This window comes from Pogona vitticeps, chromosome 2 (genome assembly GCF_051106095.1).
Source record: "Pogona vitticeps strain Pit_001003342236 chromosome 2, PviZW2.1, whole genome shotgun sequence".
NCBI lineage: Eukaryota > Metazoa > Chordata > Lepidosauria > Squamata > Agamidae > Pogona > Pogona vitticeps.
Genome location: NC_135784.1, coordinates 256857512 through 256870821, shown reverse-complemented (window position 1 = coordinate 256870821; position 13310 = coordinate 256857512). Strand labels below are relative to the sequence as shown.

The 13310-nt window shown below is 39.2% G+C and overlaps 2 long non-coding RNA genes across 3 annotated transcripts in view; one reads left to right on the top strand and one right to left on the bottom strand.

Annotated features, from left to right (window-relative positions):
• The window catches only part of LOC110072041 (uncharacterized), a 96829-nt gene that overhangs the window by 41361 nt on the left and 42158 nt on the right, over positions 1 to 13310 (bottom strand). Inside the window, exon 2 of the long non-coding RNA XR_002299329.3 lies at positions 167 to 253. This is a non-coding gene — a long non-coding RNA (uncharacterized LOC110072041). The remainder of the gene's footprint in view (positions 1 to 166; positions 254 to 13310) is intronic.
• LOC144587009 (uncharacterized) overlaps positions 251 to 13310 on the top strand; it is a 53046-nt gene continuing 39986 nt past the window's right edge. For both annotated transcript variants that reach the window (XR_013542134.1, XR_013542135.1), the window contains exon 1: positions 251 to 12657. This is a non-coding gene — a long non-coding RNA (uncharacterized LOC144587009). The remainder of the gene's footprint in view (positions 12658 to 13310) is intronic.

Below are 13310 nucleotides of genomic sequence, written 5' to 3'. Positions count from 1 at the left end.
TAACCTCATTGTGGGCAGCTTGCCAGTTGAGAAGGTTAGTATGTGGAAAGAGGAGACTATGACATAAAAACTAGGTTTTACAGTGTGTTAAGTTAGGATTTGTTTTCTCTTTGGGGAAACGGTTAGGCAGCTATAAAATTGTTTAAAGCACCCCCCTATGACATACAAGCAGGCTTCAGTTACTTATGGGGTTCTTCTTCCTCTCCCTCCAGTTATTCAGGAACATAGGTTCCAATGTACTTTCTCCTTCAGTCTGTGGAGAGAAAAAAAAAGAAAAAGGGTTTTACCAAGAGAAAAAGGAAAGGAAGGGACAACATGCAAATAACAATAAGACTCAGAAAAGCGAGTAATAGAAACTAAGGGGAATGCAGTTTCTGTATAATAAACACATTTTTAATGTATTCTCAAAAGCTTTCACGGCTGGGATCTGATGGTTGTTGTGGTTTTTTTGGGCTCTTCGGCCGTGCTCTGAAGGTTGTTCTTCCTAACGTTTCGCCAGTCTCTGTGGCCGGCATCTTCAGAGGACAGGAGTCAGAACTCTGTGCTCTGGTGCAGTTTGTCCAGAAAAGGACAAAAGCTGATTCCACAGCTATAAATACTCAACTATCCAAACAAACTGCACCAGAGCACAGACAGAGCTCTGACTCCTGTCCTCCGAAGATGCCGGCCACAGAGACTGGCGAAACGTTAGGAAGAACAAACTTCAGAACAAGGCCAAAGAGCCCGAAAAACCCACAACAACCAAACACATTTTCCCTGATTTTCCTTTTTCGGTTTCCTAAGAAACATGTGCTTCAGTAATAAGATGTTCAAATTAAATCTATATTTTTAGTGGCCAGTCACAAAACAAAGCACTGTAAATGCAGATATGGAAGTGAAGAAAACTATGTCTTATGACTACCAGATGCCTTTCACCACTTGAGGGAGCACTTGTTCTAAATAAGTGTTAGATGCATCCTCTAGTTTGAGGAATCTTAAGGTGTTTGTTAAAATACAAATTGGTTACATGTTTTAACGTTTATTTTTAGCCTAGTCATCTCCTCCTACCTTACGATTGTAGATGTTTTAGACTGCAAGTTCCATCATCTCCAGTTAGTGCTGCTTGTGAAATACAAGGGAAGAAGTCTCTACCTTTGAGGAGTTTAAGATCTAAACTTTGATACAAGGAAAGCAATGGAATGTAAAGCTGTGGGGGTGGGAAGGAAACAACCTGAAGAAAGGCCTCCTAGCATAATATAAGGAGGTAATTCTGTGGTCTGGCAAAACACATGCACTATTCATGGTGTGTGGCTTGTGTGACAAAAAAAGAGACATGCATAAGGGACATAAGCACCCAACCTATGACAGCTTCTCCCTAAAATCATTAAAATGCCCTTGTGCCTGTTTTGGTTTCTGTATTATTAATGCTGGTGTTAAGAAGTTCAGTTGCCAATAAAAGTTATAATCTTTTTCAGATCGAGAGGCTTTCTAATGTCTGTATCTCATGCTAGGTAGAATTAGAAAATGGAAACTCTGCTAGCTTGTTTTCATTGCCAAGCTTCTGCTTGACTGGTCAGTAAACTTTGTTTTCCCACGTCTCCTCAGTAGAATGAGATCTGTGTGTCCAAATGACTTCCTCTTGCCCTTGTGTCACCGTCTGTCCCTAGTTTTTCCATGAGTGACACCTGGGCAACAGATGGTGCAAATGGCGCAGAATACATTTGGTAAATTAGGATAAAACTTCTGCCAGGTTGTTAAATCCTTTGGCCATGAACCTTGTGGCATCAAGAACAGGTTAGAAAAAAGGATGGTTTCTGCAAGTAACTGAAACATATTGAGCTTACTTTCTGTGTGGCTAAAGCTTCACATTTTGGGGTAACTAGGAAAGACAAACTTCATATTAACTTTCATATGCTATTTTGATGTCTTACTGCTGTGCCTCAATATGCATTTTGTTGTTGTTCTTAATCGTTAAGTCATCTCCAACTCTTTGTGACCGCATGGACCAAAGCACGCCAGGCCCTCCTGTCTTCCACTGCCTCCCGGAGTTGGGTCAAATTCATGTCATCATTCGATGACACTGTCCAACCATCTTGTCCTCTGTCGTTCCCTTCTCCTCTTGCCTTCACACTTTCCCAACATCAAGGGCTTTTCCAGGGAGTCTTCTCTTCTCATCAGATGGCCAAAGTATTGGAGCCTCAGCTTCAGGATCTGTCCTTCCAGTGAGCACTCAGGGTTGATTTCCTTCAGAATTGATACGTTTGTTCTCCTTGCAGTCCAGTGGATTCTCAAGAGCCTCCTCCAGCATCAATTCTTTGGTGGTCAGCCTTTTTTATGGTCCAGCTTTCACTACCATACATCGCTACTGGAAAAACCATAGCTTTGACTATGTGGAGCTTTCTCGTCGGCAAGGTGACGTTTCTGCTTTTTAAGATGCTGTCTAGGTTTGTCATCGCTTTCCTCCCAAGAAGCAGGTGTCTTTTAATTTTGTGGCTGCTGTCACCATCTGCAGCGATCATGGAGCCCAAGAAAGTGAAATCTGTCACTGCCTCCATATCTTCCTCTTCTATTTGCCAGGAGGTGTTGGGACCAGTGGCCATGATCTTCGTTTTTTTGATGTTGAGTTTCAGACCATTTTTTGTGCTCTCCTCTTTCACCCTCATTACGAGGTTCTTTAATTCCTCCTCACTTTCTGCCACCAGAGTGGTATTTTTTAGATGGTTCCAAATTAGGTTTAACAACTCAATCCAATACACGTGTAGAGGAGCATAGTAGATTGAGAGTTTGGACGGCTGAAGCACTGGGCTAATTACTTAGCAGTGGTGGAATTATCTTCCCAATCCCTCAAGCTTCCCAGTTCCCTATACCAATGGTTCCCAGTCTTTGGGTCCCAATGTGATTGGATTGCAATTGCCTGAAGCCTCAGCCTGTAGTGCTAATGGTCAAGGAGTCAAAGTCATGTGGCCTAATAATACCTGGGGACCTGAGACTGGGAATCACTGCTCTAAGTTTAAATGCAGTTCTCATAGGAAGTGAGGGTTAGGTGAGTTGTTCTGAGTAACTGAGCTATTCTGCCAGCTAATTTCAACGTAGAGGAAAATATTAAGTATGGAGTGGGCAACATCAATGAATCTGGATGCCAACTTTTTGCCCTTTAAATCCCCATGAACTACACCATACCTGAAATGGGGAAGGGGAGGGAGAAGAAAATGCAAAATGTTCAGAACAGGATAAGTTCTGATACAATAGATTGCATTTCATGTGATTGCCTTCTGAAGAACAACAGAAGACATGGATTTCAATTCACAGACATTCACACTGAAATAAATTCATTAGTCTCAAAAGCACCATATTACTTTTGTTTTTGTCTTCATTTTGTTTTTGTTGTCGGCCAACATAACTGCCTCTCTTACAAATAAGTGATTAAATTAAAGTGATCGGACTGACAGTAATACTAAAAACTTAAATATGTCAAGCTCTTCTCATTAACATTTATGATCCGGCATGCCTGGTAAGAAGGGCTATATGAGTTCCACGGGGCATATAAACAGCAGACCTGCTCCTTTATCTAAGAACACTTCATGTTCTGAAGTTAGCTAAAACTTTGCAAAGGGCAATTTGACCCCAGTGGGATCTGTGGGCATAAATGTGTTATTTTGATAGCAGAATAAACAGAATCATTTTGAGCAAACAGTTTTGAACTCTTCTCTTAATGAAATGCAAGCTACTGTTGGAGCATAGCCCATACCTTGATTAAATCTAATAAATTACAAAATCTTTTTTTACTGCCAGGCTGACAATCACAAGTGTCTATCCTCACATGATACCTGGTTATATGTAAAGAAAGTAATGACATGAAATATTCTAAAATCTAGTTATATGCATATAAGAGTCCTGTGTCTGTTTTCTAACTGGTCACAGTCATAGCGAACTACTCCATTTGTTATTATCAAATGTTGCAAGTACTATATATAAAAAAGGAGCACCTAGTGTTGGAGAATATGGTCTTCAGATGTTAGTGGACTTCAATTCCCATTGTTCTTTACCATTAGCTGTGCTAGTCAGGTCTGATGGCACATGGGAGTTTCAGTCTAACAACTTCTGGATATTTGCAAGTTGCCTATCCATAGTGGGAGATACAGCCATAACACTTTTTTTTAAAGAACCACATTAAAGTTGACATATTTGCACTGAAAACACTATTGAAGGGCTTCATGTAATCCACAACATCAGCAAACATGACACATGACATATTTTACCTACTATGCCTCACATCATTTTAGATAAAAGAAATGAGTCGGTGAAGAACAAATGGACACTAGTCTGATATTAGAAATGATATACTGAAAACGCAGCAAGAGAAGACGTCAACTCTCCCTTCGTACTCTGTTTCTGATCCTATGGTGACCACTGTTGGGAAAAAAAAAACTTAAAGACATATTCTGAAAGGAAATATCTGAACAAGAATATGACAGGAGGTTCAAATCCTGTGGGTTGAACAGGGACATGGGATTTTTACCTCACTGTACATGTTTACCAACTCATCTGTGTAAGTTTGTCTGTATTTCTAAATTACTGCAATATGTTTTATGACAACTCTTTGGACAATTTTCTGTGTTTGTAATTTTTTTGCAATGTTATTTCCTCCAATCTTCTGACTTCAACTCCATATCCGCTGTGATCCATGCTCGGCCATTATTCTGTGCTTAAACAAAAGTTTTTCCCCACCTTACTGTGTTAATCTGCTGTGCCTAGATATCCTTGTCACCCACCAATGATCTTTAAAGAACTCTTAATATTGTCACTAAGGTCTCTGCCACTTCCAAGGACTGTTGACGACCCTTAACAGTCATTGATTGATCATCACCATGCTGTAACATATGCATTTCTATTATATTTCATATTCTTATACTCCTATGTTTGTATAAATGTTTATTGACATTGCTGTTTGCACATCTGAGGTAGGCTAAAGTCCATGAAAGCTAATGCTGAAAAATCCTTTTAGTCGTTAAGGTGCAATAAGCCCCTTTCTTGTTTTTATGAAAGTTAACAACCAGCTGGAGGGGGGCTTGATCAGCAAGAGAGATTTCTGGGTGACTTATACTGGGTGGTTACATTGGATATTGATTTTTTATAAACTATCTTAGAAAATGTTTTAAATTACAAGGTCTACGTGGAAGAGTTTCTTAATGATCCTTCCTCACCGCCATATTTCACAGAGGCAACACATCATTTAAATATATTGTTATAATGCTTATATTTGGACCTTTGCTCAATATCTGAAATGTATTTTTGTCCTTTGTCTCTCTCTGGCAGAGAGAAGCAAGAATTCAACTCTTTCTTCTCTAACGTGATAAAGTCCTTTGGTAAGGAATACCAAGCAGACAATGAGAGCTAAAGCTGGGTCCATTTGTAATCTAGTATTCCGTTAGGCTCTAAAGAGCAGATGGTGCCAGTTAAAAAAAACCCACACACCTTTGATTTAATCCATTTGGTCTGTGAGAACACTGAGCGGCAAGAAATACTGAAACACCTGTGGCTTTGACATTGCTTCATATTTGGAACAGTTTTGCTGTTAGCCGACAACTACTATAATGCATCAAGGTTTGCTGTTTCATAGTACCCTGGGGTATAAAAAGAACTACAAGAGAGACAATAAATAAGATGAAAATGGATAAGACAGCCTTGGGTACCCGATCATTGAAAATAGCATGATATAGGCAAGGAGGCCAATAACCAAGATTGGGTTCAGGATGTTTCAGACTGGCTAGGACCATAAGAATTGTTCTGACAGAACAATCAGTTCTCAAGACCCCTAAACCATGGCTGGCTTTAGGATAAAGTGAAAATAGTTCATTAAGGATCAGACTTGAATGTTTCTTTGCTGCAACGCAAAGTTTGCATAATGTCCAAAACTGTGATCTAATGAATATTTGGCACCCCCCCCCCCAAATCCTGGCCGTTTTTGACATTTCACACTCATGGAAAATCCCTGTGGGACCCCCTTAGAGACAGGGAGGTTGCCCAGAGCAGCAATTGGGAGAAATGCTTAGCACCGTTTTGAATTGTTTTGCTTCTGCTCTTCTTGCCAATTTCCTGCACAAGTTTAAGTTTGACTGGGCAGCGTGGTTTTGTGTCTGAAGCATTATCCTCAACAGGATTATTGAACCTTTCCGTCATTTTTTCCCATTTCAAGCTCTTACATGCATCAGAAACTGACCAGTATAAGATTCTGAAATTGACAAGGACAACAAGAGTTTTTTAAAAACATCAAAAAAACAACCTCCTGCAGAGAACAATACAGAACTGAACTGTCAAATTTAACCCTATTAGCAAATCAGCAAGAAGGGCAAACATGCTTCTGTTTAGAAAACTGGGGGTGACGGGGGGACAGGTAACATAAATTCAAAATGCCATGTAATGTTACAACACAAGACTCAGAATTGTTGCCTGGGTAGGGTTGCCTATGCAAAATGAGCCCTCATTATTTGCTGTTCTGTTCTTAATGGCCAAATAATGGCCAACAATAACTGGTGCTCAGAGACAATCTAATTAGCATTCACTATTTGCTTGCATAGCAATAGGTAAAATTTATCTAGATGCAGAGAAATGGATCAATTCCTGTGCAGTAGCTAAAGAATTATGTGCAGGATTTTGGAAAAAGAAACTAAGGACATTTTGCTAGCTGGAGAAATCCCAGTGGAATAAAAAAGAAGGCAGGAAATCCTATAAAAATTTGTAGGACCAAGAAGCATCTTGATTCACAACCCTAGTTCAAAATCATTTAACACTGGTAAGGATCTTCTCAATTCCTTTTTTTTAAAAAAAAGAAAGAATATTTTTCCTCAACCTATTTTTCTTTTGCTGAAGAATTTTTAAAAAGATAGATTTATAATGTTTCAAGTCATAGTATTTTCTGAATATTCTTTTGCATTTCTTATTATGGATATCACTGGATACTGCTTTTTCCTGACACATATTCTAGAGTACTGCATGCTGTCATGGTGAAAATGTTAGATCTTGGGATTCAAGAGATCAGGGAGAAGGTTCCCTTTGTATCATTAAGGTTAGTTACAACTATATATGTACTAAACTTCACTTTTCTATCTGCTGTTGAAGTAGCTTAGCCACTCACTAGAAAATGTTTTCTTCACGATACTTGAAAATATTCTTTGCACAAACTTAAAACTCCTACTGAAATCAACTGACAGCTGCCACTCTATGTCCTTTGCCATGGAAGTAAGCCTGTGTTTAATGGGGCTTACGTATGCCTTAATAAGATTTGTTGTTCTGAAAACTAGTATCTGCTAAAAATTCATCCCAAAGTTTTTCACTAGTCTTGAAAATATTTTGAATACTGTACATAATTCCTGGAATTCCTTAGATAGCTGCCTAAGGGGGTCTTGAAACTATAACCCCAAAAACTAACTCTTTCAACCTGTGCTACAAACCCCACGTTTTGCCTTGTCACACACAAGCATGTAACGAGAAGACAGTTGCAGCTGCGGCTTGATGCCAAGACTTGATTTAAAGGGATTAAAGTTGAAATCCTAATCAAGATGTCTAGGAGATACCGTATTGAATTGATGGGACCTAATTTCTGCAATCGGATTAGAGCCTAGTGGTGACTCATTTTGTGGATTGTGCCCTCTGACTGCCAGTTATATTGCATTATGTAAAAAGCCCTAAGTGTCAAAAAGTTAGGATGTCATCTAAGAGTATTATTAGTGATACAGTAATTTATTTTCCAATATTTTCCAAAGGGGGATCTATTTACTGATTATGCCTCAATTACATTTTTATGTTACTATTTGTTTTTCATACCCATAAATGACAGTTTTGTGCCCCACCTTTTAAGTGGCTTTCACTTTGCTATATTTTGTTTAAAATTATGAGTCTGTTTCTTCAATAATCAAGAAAGCCGCAAATACCACCCTTGTTTTTAAAATAGGTAGGAACATGACAGCTGCTATTGGCTCCAAGATGAAAAGAAAAGGAATTAAGGAAGTCCTATGAAATTATATTAACGATGTCATAGCCCAAATAGTTAATCTCATACGGCTGCAGCTTTTTCATATCAGCATCTACACAAATTTTGTTTTATGATGGGAAGTTTACGGGATACTGGTACACAGGTTGGAAATAAAACAATAGGAATCTGAGGACAGAGTGCGCATGATAGCGAAAGGAGGGCTTCATTCTGAAAACAGGCAAAATCTTTGCAGAAGCACCAGCTGAATACTGAACATCACGAAAATGACTAAGAACGCTCAAGAGTTCTTAAAGGTGTTTGTGTAGTAACCATGTTTTAAATCTAATGGTTAGTTCCAGCTAGAATAGATCTACCGAATCATTAGAACTTGACTGAATTCTCATTGATTCAGTCAATGTAATCTGATTAGTACTTAATACAGTGGTGCCTCGCTAGACGATGATAATCCGTTCCACTGAAATTGCTGTTTAGAGAAATCATTGTCTAGCGAAAAGCATTTCCCCATTGGAATGCATTGAAACCTGTTTAATGCGTTCCAATGGGGAAGAATCGTCATTGTCTAGCGATCAGCCATAGGAAAGCCGCTTTGCGAACTGCCGATCAGCTGTTTAAATAGCTGTCTTGTGAAGCTTAGATCCCAAAAACACCCGTTTTGCGAGTGCGGAGGGAGCTGTCAAAATCGCTGTCTAGTGAAAATCAGTCTGCGAAGCAGGGACCAAACATTGTCCAGCGAAATTCCCCCATAGGAATCACTGTTTTGTGAATTGCTATAGCGATCACAAAAAGTCAATGTCTAGCGAAAAAACTGTCATGCGGGGTAACTGTTTAGCGAGGCGCCACTGCAATTGTACTTAAGCCCCTAAATTCAATGCCACAGGGGTATTTGAGATACCTAATTATTTACAACCACATAAGGCCTTACCTGGTGGTATGAAAATACAAACCAACAAAAAAGTAATATGGTACTTATTTTCATTTCTGGTGGGAGTGATTCCCCACCTGTGCCTCCATGACAGGGGCTGGACTTGATGATCCATAGGGTTCTTTCCTGCTTTGAAGTTAAGATGATGAGGATGAGTGTCAAGTAATATCAAAATTCTATAAGTAAGTACTTAAAGAAATGGACAAAAATGTGCAAATTTATATTATTGTTTATTTCTGAAGAACAACAGTGTAATTAGGCAGAAAAAAGAGTCAATTATGAATATGGTAACAGCAGCCAGATGATGGCAAGAAAATGGAAACTGAAGCATTCGTTTTTATTAACTGAATGGTATAATGAATGGCATTATTTATAATGATGGTATAAATAAAGTTAATGATAAACTGACATGGGACATACAATTTTAAAAGAGATTGCTAAAAGATAATAAATTTATGGAAAGATGGCAAAATTTTTTTTTTTAACTTTGGATAATTGAAAGGTGAATGTTGTCTATTAAGGCAAGAGATAATGTTATTTTGGATGTGTTATGGGGCATCATGAAATCTATATGTGGGACAGGAAGCAACAGTTAAAACTGGATATGGAACAACTGATTGGTTAAAAATTGGGAAAGGAGTATGACAAGGCTGTATATTGTCTCTTTGCTTATTTAATTTATATAGAAAGGCTGGACTGGAGGAATCCCAAGCCGGAATCAAGATTGCCGGAAGAAATATCAACCACCTATGATATGCAGACGATTCCGCTCTGATGACAGAAAATGAGGAGGAATTAAAGAACCTTGTAATGAGGGTGAAAGAGGAGAGTGCAAAAAATGGTCTGAAACTCAACATCAAAAAAAATCTAAGATCATGGCCACTGGTCCCATCATCTCCTGGGAAACAGAAGGGGGAGATATGGAGGCAGTGACAGATTTTACTTTCTTGGGCTCTGTGATAAATGCAGATGGTGATAGCAGCCACGAAATTAAAAGACGCCTGCTTCTTGTGAGGAAAGTGATGACAAACCTAGACAGCATCTTAAAAAGCAGAAACATCACCTTGCCGACAAAGGTCCGCATTGTCAAAGCAATGTATGGTAGTGGGAGCTGGACCATAGAGAAGGCTGACCACCGAGGAATTGATGCTTTTGAATTGTGGTGCTGGAGGAGACTCCTGAGAGTTCCCTGGACTGCAAGGAGAACAAACATATCCATTCTGAAGGAAATCAGCCCTGAGTGCTCACTGGAAGGACAGATCCTGAAGCTGAGGCTCCAATACTTTGGCCATCTGATGAGAAGAGAAGACTTCCTGGAAAAGCCCCTGATGTTGGGAAAGTGTGTAGGCAAGAGGAGAAGGGGACGACAGAGGACGAGATGGTTGGACAGTGTCATTGAAGCTACCAACATGAAGACAGGAGGGCTGGGCATGCTCTGGTCCATGGGATCATGAAGAGTCAGACACGACTTAATGACTAAACAGCAACAAATGGAGGGTCATAATCAGAACAACAAATGGGTAATCATAATCAAAACTTTGAAAGGAATATATCTCTACTGCTCCTAGTGATGGATGGACTAAATTTTTAAAATATGTATATGTCCATTTCTTATTTCTTCTTTGTTAGTTTTTTTTCCCTATCTTGTGTTTGTAGTAAAGTAAATTAAAAAGAAATAAATAAAAACAAAATGAAGTACCATGGTCCAAAATGGTCAAAAATCCACCAAAATTATCCTTAAAATTAACAGTTTTGAACTAGGGAATATACATTGCTCGTTCTATTCTCCCAGATAATGCATCCACATTAACCATGGAAAGGATACCATTGCATCCTCATTATCACACGCAAGAAAAACACGTATTACACTAATGTTGGTTCTAAGACTACCAGGACTGGGACTGCATTGCTTCTAAGCTCTGCATTTTTGTAGCGACAGCTGTGCATGTTTTCTCAGTGCCAGGGCCATGGGCCTGTCATTAGAAAGGAGGAGAGATTTCACAGAAAATGAGGATATGGAGGACAAGGAATACCAGAAAGGAGGGCATTCTTCACAAAAAAAGAGGTCATTTTTGCCTTAAATTTGCACATGCTGACTTAAACAAATACATGCAAATATCAAAGCAAGGCAAAGTGTGCTACTTATATATCACCTCACAGTGCTTAAAGCACTTTCTGGGCAGTCTGCCATTTTTAATTATGCAGACATTGCCCCAGTCCCAGCAAGCTAGGTACCCAATTTACCAACCTTGGAAGCATGGAACCCTGAGTCAACTTTGAGCTGGCTACCTGAGGGACTGAACTCAGGTCACGAGCAGAGTCTTAGCTGCAGTACTGCAGCTTAACCATTGCACTACTGCATCACAATTTGACTTTATTACTATATTTTAAGTGGAAATACACTGCTACTCACCATACTGCACAAGACTGTGACAAAGTGACCATCTTGGGACACAGCACTGAGATAAAGATAGCTATAAGTCACATAAATAAATAAAGCTAGGTAACTTTATAACTCTCTGAAATGTCTGAAGAATCTGTGAAGATTCTCAGTCATCCAGGTGTGGTTGTCTGGTAGATGAGTCATAGCAACTGGACTTCTTTCTTAGGTTGAAATGTTTTGCTACTTGGAGGAGTAGCGAAACATTTCAGCCTAACAAGAAAGAAGTCAAGTTGCCATGACTCAACTTCCAGATCTCTGAAAAGTCCTGTGCCTTGTATTTTTTGCAGCTTAATATATCTAAAGCTGCTTTGAAGAAGTGGGATTTACCCACAAAAGCTTGCATATTGTATGATTTTTAAATTTTCTTCTCTCGCCTATTCTTGCATTTGCATTTTGTACTGGCCACATGGCTCCCCGCTTTTCCTTCATCAGACTGAGACTCAGGAGCCCTTTGTTCAAACCCTTGCTCAGGCATGGAAACTCCCTGGGCTGACCGTGGTAAAACATTCCTAGGGCATCTCACAAACCTTGAAAACTCTATGAGGGCTGCTGTAAATGAGAAGGAACTTGACAGGATGTAACAAAAACACGGTGTATGCAGCTGCCATGTATCTGAGAAGCACCTTATTTGGCATAAGAATAATGATTTTAAAATCCATGCTACTATGGATTAATTTGCATTGTTTTCCCCTCTGAAAAAGACTAAACTAGGAAGTCTGGCATAATGTTGTAATGCACTCCTACAGATACTGGGAGATTCAGTCTTCAAAATGACACGGTCTCTATCTGCTTTGAGAGGATATAGAACGAAAACAACAGACCAAAGGTTTTTAAAGGACACTTAAGGCTGTCAGTCAGCAACGCACCGCGGTAACCTTTCTCCCCCTTCACTGTGGCTGGCACCCTTGTTTCGTGTCAGACGCTTCTGTCTCTGAATGCTGGAACTTTTTCTTCCCCAGGGAACTGAAGCTGACTTGCCTCCAAAGGAAGCAACTTGACACCCCAGGAAGCTTTTCTGGATGCCCGTTGGAACTTTTTGAGTGGAGTGAGCAAATGAAGGGACTTTTCGAGGGGAGTGAGCACTCTCAGTCATAATGGCGTCCCTTTGCTAAAATGGCATTCACAGTGAATGTGGAATTAAGTCTGAAGTGATCATATGCAGCCTCTCAAGAGGAAAATATGAAGAAAGATATACAAATCTGCATTCATGGGAGAGGAGCAATAAAGGAGCACCATTGCACTGGACTGGACTGGACAACATAAAACCTCCCAGTTCGGGATATAAAGAAGACAATGAATCAGAAGACAGCGGGACGACAGGTAAGCCCTGCAAATCTTTTAACTCACTAACAAAAAATTGGTTTATGCTAAAGTACATTTCTTGACTTGCTGAAAATCTTTTATAAAGGGATTAGCAAGCAAGAAAATCACACATTTAATTCAATTTATTTCTTGTTAGTGTTCATAGTGGGCTGCAGGGATCCTAACTTTTCCAAATATTTATCTTGTATTTGTTCTAATTAAATGCCCCCTTTGATGTTAATATATAGGGCCAGTCATCTTGTAATTCTGTATACACTATTCTTCTGCTTATATTGACTTAAACTGGAATTATTCATTGCTCACCTGATTAAACAAGGCAAGAGAGGCAGCACTCAGTAAGATGAACCAGAATGGAAAATTCAAATCGCACATCAATATCTCATTCCTTAAACTTCCAAACACACTAAGACTATATTCTACATTATCACTGCTTGTAACTAAGGACAGCATATTTTTTTAAAGTTCTCATACGTAAGCTCCATGGAAATCAAAGAAGACTAGGCAAAAACATGTTTTGTATGCTGCATGGTTTTATGGATCCAGTTACTTGGAAATGCTACTTTTTAAACACAGGATAGTCTGGAGATGTTTGGAGTCGTAGTCCAAAAAAAAAAAAAATCTTTTCCAAACTTTTAGTCCAGGGTCTATAA